General features: G+C 42.8%; 1 pseudogene; it reads right to left on the bottom strand.

Moving 5' to 3' along the window:
* LOC139710017 (E3 SUMO-protein ligase RanBP2-like) overlaps window positions 1-14020 on the bottom strand; it is a 63485-nt pseudogene that overhangs the window by 24872 nt on the left and 24593 nt on the right.

Below are 14020 nucleotides of genomic sequence, written 5' to 3'. Positions count from 1 at the left end.
CTATCAACACTACCATGATTGCCATCGTCATCATCGTAGTCATTATTATATTCATCGCTATCACCAACATCATCATGACCATCATCAGCATGATAATATCATTATCAGTGTCATAGTCCTCACCTGCTCAGAGTGAGTGGAGGGCGACTGCGCTCCCCTCATGGACAGGTTACCAGACACCGGTCGATCCCGTGGCGGCGTCCTGGGGAAAGGGGGAGAGTCTCCGAGGAAGGAGCGACGGGCAGAGGCCAGGTTGGAGAGGTCCGAGGGCCCCCTGTCCTCCAGGGAGGTTAGCTGCTCCAAGATGGACTCCTGCTCCTGCTCGATTTCAGTCAGGAGAGTCTGGACTTCCTCATGGAGGGGCTGGGGGCAGGGTACAGGGAGGAGCAGGGGAGAGGGAGGGGGCAGGGTACAGGGAGGGGCAGGGTAGACGGAGGGGGCAGGGTAGAGAGAGGGGCAGGGTAGAAGGAGGGGCAGGGTAGAGGGAGGGGCAGGGCAGAGGGAGGGGCAGGGCAGAGGGAGGGGCAGGGCAGAGGAATGGGCAGGGCAGAGGGAGGGGCAGGGCAGAGGGAGGGCAGGGTAGAGGGAGGGGCAGGGCAGAGGGAGGGGAGGGCAGAGGGAGGGGCAGGGCAGAGGGAGGGGCAGGGCAGAGGGAGGGGCAGGGCAGAGGGAGGGGCAGGGTAGAGGGAGGGGCAGGGTAGAGAGAGGGGCAGGGTAGAAGGAGGGGCAGGGTAGAGGGAGGGGCAGGGCAGAGGGAGGGGCAGGGCAGAGGAAGGGGCAGGGCAGAGGGAGGGGCAGGGCAGAGGGAGGGCAGGGTAGAGGGAGGGGCAGGGCAGAGGGAGGGGAGGGCAGAGGGAGGGGCAGGGCAGAGGGAGGGGCAGGGCAGAGGGAGGGGCAGGGCAGAGGGAGGGCAGGGCAGAGAGAGGGGCAGGGTAGAGGGAGGGGCAGGGTAGATGGAGGGGGCAGGGTAGAAGGAGGGGCAGGGTACAGGGAGGGGCAGGGTAGACGGAGCGGGCAGGGTAGAGAGAGGGGCAGGGTAGAAGGAGGGGCAGGGTAGAGGGAGGGGCAGGGCAGAGGGAGGGGCAGGGCAGAGGGAGGGGCAGGGCAGAGGGAGGGGCAGGGCAGAGGGAGGGCAGGGCAGAGGGAGGGGCAGGGCAGAGGGAGGGGAGGGGAGGGCAGAGGGAGGGGCAGGGCAGAGGGAGGGGGCAGGGCAGAGGGAGGGGCAGGGCAGAGGGAGGGGCAGGGTAGAAGGAGGGGCAGGGTGGAGGGAGGGGTATGGCAGAGGGAGGGGGCATGGCAGAGGGAGGGGCAGGGTAGAGGGAGGGGCAGGGTAGAGGGAGGGGCAGGGCAGAGCAAAGGGGAGGATGTGGTGAGTTAAAGCCTTATCTGGCTTACAAGCTGGAGCTTTGTTCATCACTTCTAATTGTTTGTTTTTTTCTTGCTTCTACCAAAAAATGAAAGTCACTTGTATCACATTGAATTATGAATCAAAATGTCAGTATTACTGCACTAATCAGACAAGATAAAAAATTCTACTTGATGCTACCTGAATAAGTGACAAATCTGTCGTGATGACTTCTCAGAATTTATTTGTGTTGTGAATCAATTGGGAATGACAATTTCTATGTGACTTTACCCTCTCCCCCCCCCCCAAAAAAAAAACAAAGAGAACTTTTGATAGAACAAGTTACTTATAGCAGCAACCCCATCCACACATAGGTCGAAGTGTTCATAAACAGGAATGCCACTTGTACTTCCCTGGGTTATCAGGTTTTGCAATAGGAAGGGACGATTTTAATCCTATAATTAAAGTTTAATATGTCAATGGCTGAAGGTCTGTTTTGGCTCGACTGTTTGACTGTTGTTTCTTTCTCTGCTTGTTTGTTCCCATGGCTTGTACTGATAGGTATGGACCAACAGCAACTCAACATGTCTCCTGCTGAAAAACTTACATTCTTTGGTTCATCCTCAATGGCATCCATCGTCAGGAAGAGAGCGTGTTTCGCCTGGTCCAAGAGATCTCCCTGCTTCTTGAGGATGTCGGGTGTGACTTGGTCCAGGGACTTACCCTCCGTCTCCATGGATGCGAGTGTGTGATGCATCTAATTGGGAGTACCAAAAATCGGCCAGATATGTTCCAAGATCAGCTTCAACACATCACATTTTAAAAGTCTTCTTGAAAACGTCAAATAGCTACACTGACACTACACTACTGCCATCACCTACACACACACACACATCCAGACACACCACAGACAAACCGACATATATAGATAAAATGCACATAATGTGTGCCAATACACAAAGAGACACACTGCATATACACTATATATCTTAATTTTTACAAGACAGAAACAGATTTAATAATTTGCATGACAAAGTTACCTCAATGTTTAGAATATTCAAGAAAACTATCTTGTCAGGTTGATTTGCATGTAATTTGTTACTTTGCAGTGTCCTTTTGAAACCTTGTGTCAAACACAGAATCTAGATGTACTAGAAAAGACTAGAAATTATGAACTAATCTCAAACCCAAATGCAGAGTGATAAAGTTTGCTGTTGATGGAGGTCTAATTGGAAATCTTGAGGCAAGCTTACCACAGCCTTGGTTAGAAGAGCCTTTGCAGTTTTGGCCTTGGCCAAGTGTGACAGCGCCATCTGGTGTTCACCTTTCTCAAAGAGAGCTTCCGCAATGATCATGGCGCCTTCGTCCAGGTACTCCATGACCTGTGCATCCTGAAATGTAGGTAACCACATTAAAAGTTCATGCAACACCTTTTTTTCCCTTTCTCTCTCTCTCTCTCTCTCATTTGTTTGTACAGAGTAGACAGCACTTGTGAATGCGAAGCTATCACCTTTATGAAATATGGTAGACCCTGTGCAGAGTTACGAGAATTTCAGTAGCTTGAAGGGAATGGGTTGAACAATTTATCACTCTTACTATTGATAGAATCTTCTACAATATAACAGTAATGACGATAATACTAGTAATAATGACAATATTTACAACAATAATGACGATAATGATGATGATAATAAAAATAAGATCAAAAAGAAGAAAAAGAAGTAGGTAGAAGAAGAAGAAGAATGTTGACAGCAGTTACTCCCTTCTCCTATCAAAGCAAAGATGGTAGACTTACCTCTAGCGGTTTGTGCACGTGGGCAAACATCGGTTTCTTTGGTTGAAGCACAGTGCGATTACTGGGGGAAAAAGAAATTGGGGGAAAAAGAAATTGGAGTAATAATTTTACGACAATGAGTTCATGAGAACTTCATCTACGCACATGTCATAATAATGATGAAAATAATATGGTCTTACATACCCAGTGCAGCCTCTTTGGGCTAAACACTGCTTTCTCAAAGGGTCCCGCCTTACATTCTTATCCCAGCATTGTAGGTACAGTACTCTCCGCATACTGTAAAACGAGAAATGTTCGCGTGCATTTCAATTTCGCGAATTTCGCGAGCGCCAAGATTCGCGAAATTAAAATGCATGCAAAATTTCTTATCTACACTATATGCACTGAACGCAAGAGGCATTTCGCAAAAATTTCTTGCCACGAAAAAGGCCGTTGGCTCCAATTCGCGAAAATTTCTTGCCGCGAATATATAATGTTTTACAGTAATCGGGTAGGCTCGAGCAGAGCGTTTCTTACCCGATTAACAAAAGAACAGGTCTCATTCACAATTGACACACACAAAGTGTATTTACATGTATTGTACACTGCACCAAACACCTATACACTGCATGCTTGACATGCGTGCTTTCACGGCACATTATACATACCTTACACAGATATTTTCGCGAATTGCTACTTGGAGGACATTTTCACGTGTTGTTAATTTCGCGGTTGCAAGGGTCTAACTCGGCGTAGTTATTTGCGCGTTGAATATTTTCGAGTGTTGTTATTTTCGCGGTTCAAAGGCAATTCGCGAAATTCGCGAAAATAAAACCACCGCGAAAATTTCAGCTCGTACAGTAATTAACTCTCTTTACACTCTTATTATGGACAAATATGTCTTCAAAAAATTTTGTCATTTGACTATAGACTCCTCGCTAACTATAGGCGTTTTCCAAAATAAACACGTCTCTAACGTTCGTTTTCGTGTGGCAATTCAGTACGTGTACATACGTTTTCATGTTTAATCACTCCCAAAATGATCGGTCTTCTTTGCAAATTAAGCAGAGAATGCGATTAGCTGTGGAAAATTTGACATGAATGATCTCTTAAAGTGTTATATCTGCGATAAGATATGGGTAGAAATTAGGTTAGAAGAACATTATTTACCCATTTATGCGGAGAGGCAACCCGATTATCAGGTAATCTTAATGTGCATTGGAACTGACTCTGACATTACTACCCACAATACCCGATTACGCGGAGAGTACTGTACCCATTTATTATACACCTAGGGATTGATGTGAGGCAATGTGGAGGAATAAGATGGACAAATGTGACAGGCTGGGAATTGCCTTGGATGCCAGGCCAAGGCAATAATAGTCAATGTATTGCCGTGAGAGTCAAGGCACATAAGAGAAATGTCTTAAGTTCATAAGTAAAACAGGTCAAACAGTACAATACTGCATTAACAATGCATAGACAAAAGACCAAGCAGCGAAGTAACAAGGCCCAAGCTTGAACATAGGGAAGCAATAGCAAAAATCTCACAGCGCACTATATTTTGGGCAAACGCAGCTGCCATGGCCGAGTAGAACATAATTACAAGAGCCTGTAGCATGGGGATTTATGGAATGGAAAGGATGGCTGGGTTTGGATAATTCAAGAATCCTCGTAACGAATTGTGTACAGCTTTATCACTGATCTCTATACACAGCTTTAAGTACACACACAGCTGCAGAATCTTGACTAGAGTCCACCATCACCGATGAGCCTACGTTTCGATGCATGTATTCACTGACCGTTGCTATTTGTGGTTTTCGTATTTAACCCAGTAGGCAGCAAATGATTGTACCACCCATGAATCCCCATGCTAATGCCATCCGGCCTTGAAAAATAGCATAAAGCAGTGGTTTAAAAGCATCCCCCGCTCACCTTGCAAGCAGCCTCAGGTGTTCTAGAGCAGCCTGCCAGTACATGACACTGACCCTCTGGTACGCTTCTCGCCGAGTGCTACGGTCATTGGGGTCAGATGCTGTACTCCTCAACTCCTCCGCCTACCATCAAGGATTAAACATTAACAATAGGCATGGCATTTAGAATTTTCACATCATTTGATTTTTCCTCAACTTGTACTTGTTTTCATGTACTGACACAGGAGGTATTTCCAGTCAAAAATACTGTTTGATTTTTTTTTCATAATGGAAAGTATTAAAAGGATTCCGTCCATTAAGAAACTTGTTAAACTGTCCATTTCTAGACATTTTTTTTTGTTTTTTGTTTTTTCTTTCATTTCAAATTTAAGAGTGCATATGAAGTCGAATAGGGGTTGATATATGCTTCTCAAAATTTTAATACTTTTGTAATAAGGCATAAAGTGTGGATTGTGGTATTCATTTACAATTTCCATCAGTTTTTCTTCTTTGATTAACATGAAATTATGACTGTTATCTCTGCTTGATTCTTCTCTCTCTTGACAGATTCTGTTGACACACAAAGAGGAGGAAACACTAGCTGAATGTGCGAAGGAACGTTGGCTTACCCTGGCATTGAAGGTCTTGCCAAGATTCACTAGCAGCTGGGTCTCGAGGCCATGGTTCTTCTGGCACCGCATCACTTCCAAACCCTTCTTGGCTGCCAGCCTCAGACGCCCGAGATCAGCCGATCTGCGAAGTGAGAGAAAAGTAGAATGCTGGTTTGAAAGGTCGATAACTAATGTACTTTCAAGGTCTTGCTCCTCCTGATATATCTGGGCACATTCAGGGGTCGCACTTAACTTTTTTTTTAATTAGCCAGGCGGACTACTTAGAATCAATTCTGACACTGAAGCAATATTTTGGCTAGCCAGACGGACTAGTTACTTCAGAATTTTATGATTTTTAGCTAGTCCGACATGATTTTGGGTGGCCAATGGCCAGCGGACCATCGCCAATTTCGAACCCTGGCACTGATTCATGAAAGTTGTCAGCCCTGACAAGTTGATGGACTCTGACGATCACCATAGTAACAGTCAGTGACCAGAGATTCTCAGCCAAAACCAAGGATTTTACTGAAATTGTCTGAGACTGACAATTAGATAGAGAGATAGATAGATAGATAGACAGAAAGATAAATAAACAAACAGAGAGAGATGGACTACATCATGAATCAAAAGGGTTAAATTTTTATCCAAAACCCCAAGCACAATGCAGCTGGAACCTTTGTCATCAAGTTAGATGTTACATACAATACACTGAAAGGGGGAGGGCAGCAACGTCAATGTCATCAATTCTACAGCATCTTTCACTTAATCATTCACAGTGTGATGACTCACTGGACAGCTATTCTACATAAGATCTGTCAGCATTATAAAAGCACACTGAAATGAAACTCAATATTTGTGTGGAGAGCCACATATGAAAATCAACAGAGAGGGATGGGCATCCGGCCTTGAAATTCGAGAACACATTATTTTGCGTACACATTTGACATTCCTTTGCACATGACGGCAGACACTCACCTCGCCTTGCCGCTGTAGAGCTCATAGACAGACATGTACCAGTCCAGCTGCTCTTCAGAGTAGCAGTTGACCAGCAGAGCGACAGGGATGTTCAGGCCAAGCAGGCCCTGGCGGTGGAGGTTGTGCAGCTGGGCTCGGGCAACAAAGATGCTGGCATAGAGGAAAGCCTAGTGACAGAGCAAACAGAGAAATCAAACATGACACCAGTTAATCTCTGGCCTTGGTAAGACGTCAAATGACAAGTCCGTCCACCTTCATATACATAAGGATTAAGAGAATGCAGCGATATTAGTAGAACACATCAGTAAAAATTGGAGGAAAATCTGACAATCCTTTCAAAAGTAATGAATTTTTTAAAGTTTCTGCTCAGTCACTGCTGGATCAGAAGACTACTATAGCTTGTGATGTCACATGTGTACAACAATTTGCAAGAAAACAAAGAAAATTCAAAATATTTTCACTTTTCTTGCAGAATAAAAGAACGCTTGACTCGTCTCTTTCACAAGGCAGGGGGAATAATATTACCCTTTACATACGTCTGTGACAAGCCTAGGAAATGTGCACTTTTTTCAAAAAAAATATCATTTTGTGAAATTCTCTTTATATTTTCCTCATATCGTTCTACGCATGTGACATCATGCAAAGGACAACGCATGACGAACAACACACGATGGACACCAAACAATCCACTATTCACAACAGAGGCCAATGTTACCTCAAGGTCCATCAGGCAGAGGTTGTCCACAGACGTGTTGTCCAGCTGGCGGGCACTGACCATCAGCCGGTCAAAGGTCACCTCAATAAAGGAGCCGAGGTCCGGGAGAGCTCCGTCCCTCCTGATGTCCCACTGCAGCCCCAGCCACACCAGCCGCTGGAGGTCTGTGTTGCCTCCCTGGATGGAAGCTGATTGGAAAAGAAACCAACACGACATCCACATTGAAACATAGTGTTCCTCTTGGCACGAGAGTATGTGGTTTACGTGAACATAGACAGTAAAGGGGACCGATCAAAACAAGGCTTTTGCAAAGCAGAATAATAAATTCTGAATGAACATTGAAGTCTATACAATAAAGTAAAGGACATAACTTACAGTAAGGTTCAGAGGCACATACATTGAGGATTTCTGACAAGAAGTACATCATTGCTCAAATGGTCACAATGGGTGGCTACACTTCCCAATATCAATACTCAGAATAGCAATGGTCCTATTGGTAACATCTGCAGATTATGAGGGAAAACTAACAAAAAAACTGACAAACCCTGATCATATGCGAACACAGTAGTCATCATGTCCGGGAGTTGGGTCACGCTGGGCTGGATGTATGTATCATCCATCATGAGAAAGGACTGGCGAGGATCCGGGTTCTGAATCCCATAAATTTGTTCAAAGAGACGCTGACGACCCTGGCAACGTCATGACAAGACAATAAAAACCAAAGGATGATTGCAGAGGTCACATTTAATTGCTCAGGCAGACAAGGACGATGTAGCCGACATAACCACATGACTTTGTCTTGTTGTCAACACTTACTCTTGCATTGAAACAAATGAAAACATAATATGGAAGAATGTGAAAATGCATTAGACGAATAAATGGATGGATAGATGACTGAGTGACGTAATAAATGAAGGAATGAATGAAATATGATGAGTGGGTGGGGGAATGGATGAAGTAGACATACAGAAAACCATCTCATATGCAATATTCAACACATTCCTGCACAGATTACAGTCACACCTTAATCAGTCCTCACTTAAATGTGATATGACAAGTCTTATGACCAATCAGTAAAGGGGGTATCTCACTGAGCGGCGAACGTTTGCGAACGTAGCGAATTTGGGAATTCGCCAGCTTTCGTAAACGGTTGCAAAAGGTTCGTTAACATTCGCAAGAAAGTTCGCAAACGGTTTTTATTGTCGCAAACAGTTTTTCTTGTCGCAAAGAAATTTTGAACATGTTCAAAATTTCTTTGCGAACCTTTGCGAATTTGTATTTTCGCTAACAGTTGCAAACATTCGCAAACATTCGCAAAACATTCGTAAGAATTCGCAAACGGTCGTAATACGGTGTCGCTAACGTTTTTATAGGATTCGCCACTGCTAGCGAACAAGTAACCACATGGTTCCTATATAAAAGCTTCTGAAACAGACAAGGTTCCTCTCTAAGAAAGTTCTTGAAGCTCTTGACATCTCCATCATGATTGTAATTGCTTCAAAAGCTTTTCATATTGACTAAAGTCTGTCCTCTGCAACAAGCACTCTCTGACTCTCTTTCTTTTCTTCTTCCTTTCTTGTTTTTCTTTATTTTATTTCTCTTATGCTGCACAACTCTCTAAAAAAGAAAGAGTGAAAATGTTCACTCTTGAAGGAGTGAATTATAGAAAAGAGTGAGTTTTGAGTGAAATTGGAGTGAATTTTGAGTGAAAATATCTATTTTCACTCATTTTGGAGTGACCTCAGGGATCACTCGAAAATCTTGGAGTGATCCCTGAAGTCACTCCAAAATGAGTGAAAATGAACATTTTCAGTCCAAAATCACTCTAATTTCACTTGAAACTCACTCTTTTCTGTTATTCACTTCTTCAAGAGTGAACATTTTCACTCTTTCTTTTTTAGAGAGAATAGCTGTAGCAGCAGCCTGACAAAGCAGCTCTTCAAGGATAGCAACACCTTGAGCCTCTTCTTGGCAGAAATTTATTTCCATATCCTGGAAATCCATCTTGAACGGTTGTCACAAGAGATCTGAATTCAGTGGAAGGTTTTATGTCGTTTTATGGGTCTTACTATACACAATCGCCTGGTTCTTTTCTAGGTCCAAGAACATTCGCAAAATTGTCGCAAAGGATTTGCAAACAGTTGCTAATATTTGCAAAACTGTCGCTAACATTTGCAAAATTGTCGCTAACGTTTGCAAAATTGTCGCTAACATTTGCTAACATTCGCTAATAGTCGCCACCTGTGTTCGCAAACACTTTCGCAAACATTCGCTAAAGGGTTGCTAATTGTCGCTAAACATCGCTAAAAGTCGCTAACTATCGCTAATGGGCAGAAGCGAACTTTGATTTTTCGCAAACATTCGTCAGAAAAGTTGGCGAATCTCAAATTCGCTAAGTTCGCAAACGTTCGCCGCTCAGTGAGATACCAGCTTTAGTACTTATTTGAATATAAGTAAATCAATTGCACTTGCTTCTCTCTATAAACATTAATACGACAGTCGCAATAATTTAAGGACAAAATTACTTTAAGGCAAATATCACTACTACATATAATACTATTCAAAAACATGAGCCCCTATTCTATTAGCCTTTCAACAGCTTTGTGCTTGACTGTATTAGACTCACAGGTGTGTTGCAACATTTCTCTCTGCATGCATCCAGCCAAGACTCATCGTGTTGTTGTGCTAAGGCCTTCAACACATGACCTGATGGAGAGAGTTTAGGCACACAACAAAATTCACATTTAATTAATATAACACTATCAAAGATGATAAAAACCATGTTTCACTGAGAAACATATATGTGACCCGCTACAACAAAAAGGTCCTAAAGTCACGCACGGTCGAAGCCGTAAAAATCGAGTTTGAAGTCAGAGCATTAAAATTGGTCACAACTTACTATTTTCTGATTTTGACATATCATTGGAGTCTGACATGTCTTCTATCATCTGTCGAAATTTTGAAGCAAAATGATGAAAGGAAAGACCAAAAAATAGCGTTTTTCTGAGCCATGTTTTTTGGCGTTTCAACGAAGCAGAAACTGGTTTGAAAATTTGGATTGAGCGCCACAGATAGGCTCCGCCCCTAACAACGACCAGAGTGATCTCATTGGTCAGTTTGCTGCTTGCTGCTAACCGAAGCGTGAAGCTCGCACACTGCCCAGTCGACTGGTGCGTGCAGGCGGGGTGTCTACGCTCAGCCGTTTCTCACATCCTGGTCACTGATTGGTCGGTGAGGAGACCACCGACGCTGTGCTTGAATGAACTTTTCGGGGGTTGTTAGGGCTTTCGGACCTTCTATTGTCCGGAGCTGAAAACTGATTTGCGTGTCCCTTGATCGCGATTACGTCGAAAGGAAAACTTTTAGGGCGCTTTTCTCGAAAAAGTGATTTCCCAGACGTCTCGACATGCTCTCTTTTAAACATCGATATCTCCGCAGCCGATTATTTTTATAAGATGTGTTATATATCAATTTAAAGCAGAAAGATTAGGGTATTATGTCATGCAATGTTCAAATAATCGACTGCGCCCGACTTTAGGATCATTTTGTTGTAGCGGGTCACATATATGACAAAAAAAAAGATTATGTGTGATTACCACATACATACACACACACACACACACACACACACACACACACACACACACACACACAAACAATAAACCAACAGACTTCAGCCCTGATGAGGTCTACGCTAAACTAGCAGAAAATGATCATTTGACCGAGAATAACTTTCGAAAAAGAAATTAGATATCTAGGGTTATATACGATAAACCACTTGGGTATGATTACGTCAAAAATTTGAGTCATTTGTCCCATCTCTGATTTACTGCAAAATACTTCCAACAAAATTGGTTTTCCAAACTTTGACTTAACACAGGAAAAGTCTTATTTGTGTTCTTAGCAGGAGTACTAAATAAAAAAAAATTATTATACAAACTTTTCTAGGATTTTTATGCTGAGATTCTCATATACTTGTGAGCAACATGAGAAATATGATTATTAATGCAGTGTGATTGTGTCCCTAACACACATAACGTCACAGGGAAAATTCCTTGCAGTAGCAATGATGCTTGATAAATATGTATATTCTTGTGACGTCATTGATATTGATGAATATTTTCTTAGCTGTTGTATGGCTCAAGAAAACTTGCTCAACCATTTTGAATGCGAGAATAAAGTATGTGACTTGGAAAATTGCTGTGAAATTATGCCAAGACCAAGTAAACTGTGTGTGTATTACGTGTTTATTGAATATAAGCCTGAAAATGGCACTACAGTTGAACCTCTCGTATCCGGACAAGTCGGGACCGGGGCTCATCCGGATAAGGGATTTGGCCGGATACGGGCGACTCAATGCTTTATACATGTACATAATACATACACATGTACTGATGTAGCCCATTGTAGTACCACTTGTAGTAATGTGTATACTGCAACCTTTTCATTGTTACATTTGGGGATGTTTGGGGATGTTAAAATGTCTGAAGGTAAGCAATTTGGAAGGAAATGTGATGTAATGTATGTTAATCATGTTGGAAGTAATATGTAATTCATGTGTGTTTGTGTAGGAGTTCTCAAGGAGTTGGGAATCCCCCTTTCCTCCCGTAATTATTATTAAAAAAAAAAAATCACGGCGAGATTGCGTCCGTATAATAGAGAGATCCGGATAAAGGGAGGCCGGATAAGAGAGGTTCAACTGTATTGTCATCAAAATTAACCGACACCTTCACACAAGGCTGGCAACATAAAAGCTCAGCACATTACTCTCAAAAACTCCTGACCAAAAGACTCACAGACTTCACTCATCCGCTCTGCTCCGAGGCGTCTCAGCCGGATGGTCAAGCTATCCATCCTCTCCTTCTTAGCCAGGAGCTCTGAGGCAGAGTGGAAGGGCGCCACCTGGAGGCTGGTTAGGTAGCAGGCTGCAGCCAGCTCGATGACATCAGACAAGGACACCGAACCCTTGGGAAAGAAATGAAAATACATAATTCACTAACCTACAATATCACAATTGGGGACCTCACACCTTGAGAGCCTAGACCTACAGGACCAAAAATACATCAATCACTACACACTTCCAGCTTTCAAACAGATCTATTTCCAAGTGTACACTTCAGTATATATTATCATGTTACTTTTCACTGCAACTGATGAAAATATTCTATGAAGTTACAACCATCTCATTCATTTCATTTCATCTACACTGGTGCATCTTAGTGCTGGCATAATTCTTCTTGTCGTTTAATATCATAAATGTTTTCATTGAGATGTCCTTGCATGCAAAAAAAAAAAAAAACACTATACAAATAGGGCAAGCTCTATGAAGCACTATACTGGATTGCAGAATGACAAATACTTAAGTATCCTGAGTGCTGTTTTGTTTTACCGAGGCCGCAGGCCGAGGAGAATAGAACTGCACTAGGGATCATTCAGTATTTGGAGTTCTATAGTCCAGTACTGGTGCATCAATAGAACATGTCCTAATTGTTATAGTAAATAGGTCCCTGATCTACATTTATTTTCCATAGGTCTAGGCCCTAGATCTAACATTAAACTCACCGTACTGATTTCTTGCACACAAAGTTAACTGCAGGGTCCTAACCTTGTTAACGTACTACTAGAACAGCAGCGTATGCGTATTGCAGAGCAGACTTGCGTATAATAAACTGCTACTTTCTGCGTCCAGTGCTCTATGCGCGCACACGTTGATATACTTGGCCTTGTCCTACTACGTCCCTTGCTGCGAGACTCTCTGCGTAGATAAAGCGTAGGCGCACTGTAAGCATTTGGTATAGTGGTACGACTGTCCACTATACAAGTTTTTCCACAATCATGTAATGCAATCTAACCAATCACAACGCAAATTTTCCTCCACCTATTTACTACTAATATATGTCTCTGTGCTACTTGAATTCCTTTTAATAGCAAATTAAAAACATAATATTAATCATATGATCATGTTTAACTGTACAGCAAACTTTGATTCCACATTTTTTACATTTATAGTATTATATAAGACACAAAGAAGGAATAAGTGATACTCCGTACTAAGATGACTATTCCCTTCACACAAGAGAAAGGTAGGAATAAAACATTTCGAGAATTTGACATCAGATTGCCCTATGTCAATGCAGTCACAATGACTTTTTTTTCTCCAGACATAGAGATGTGACAAATAGTAAGGCCCATCACACAGAGAGGATGCACCAAAGATTTGATGCATAACTTTTACATCATCATTGCACAGTGGACTCCCATTATAACGAAGTCCTCGGGACCGGCAGTTTTCTTTCGTTATATCGAAATTTCATTATAACCAAAAAAATAAACAATACAAAACAAAGAGCGGATGATGTTGGGACCTGAATTCTTATTTCATTGTAACCGAAATTTCCTTATAACCGTGTTCGTTATCATGGGAGTGCATTGCACAGTGCATGTAATGCTTACCACAACGGCCATCTTCAAGTACAGTGTGGCAAGGTGAAAGAAGAGTTGACCTTTGACTTCCTGCATCACCGCCTCACCCTGAGGGCGCTGCAGTGCATTTCCCACGGTTGGCAGAAAATCACTGGCTTGCAGGAGCATTTTGTCCAGACTGTACATTGTAACAAAGGCAACGGAACCTTTCAGGGAATGGGATTGTTTCCATCAAACAGTATCCACATTGCTGGTGGAAATAGG

This window comes from Diadema antillarum, unplaced genomic scaffold, assembly GCF_040938485.1.
Source record: "Diadema antillarum isolate AM-2024a unplaced genomic scaffold, OU_Dant_1.0 seq00001492_RagTag, whole genome shotgun sequence".
Lineage (NCBI taxonomy): Eukaryota > Metazoa > Echinodermata > Echinoidea > Diadematoida > Diadematidae > Diadema > Diadema antillarum.
This window is presented reverse-complemented; position numbering and strand designations above follow the sequence as displayed.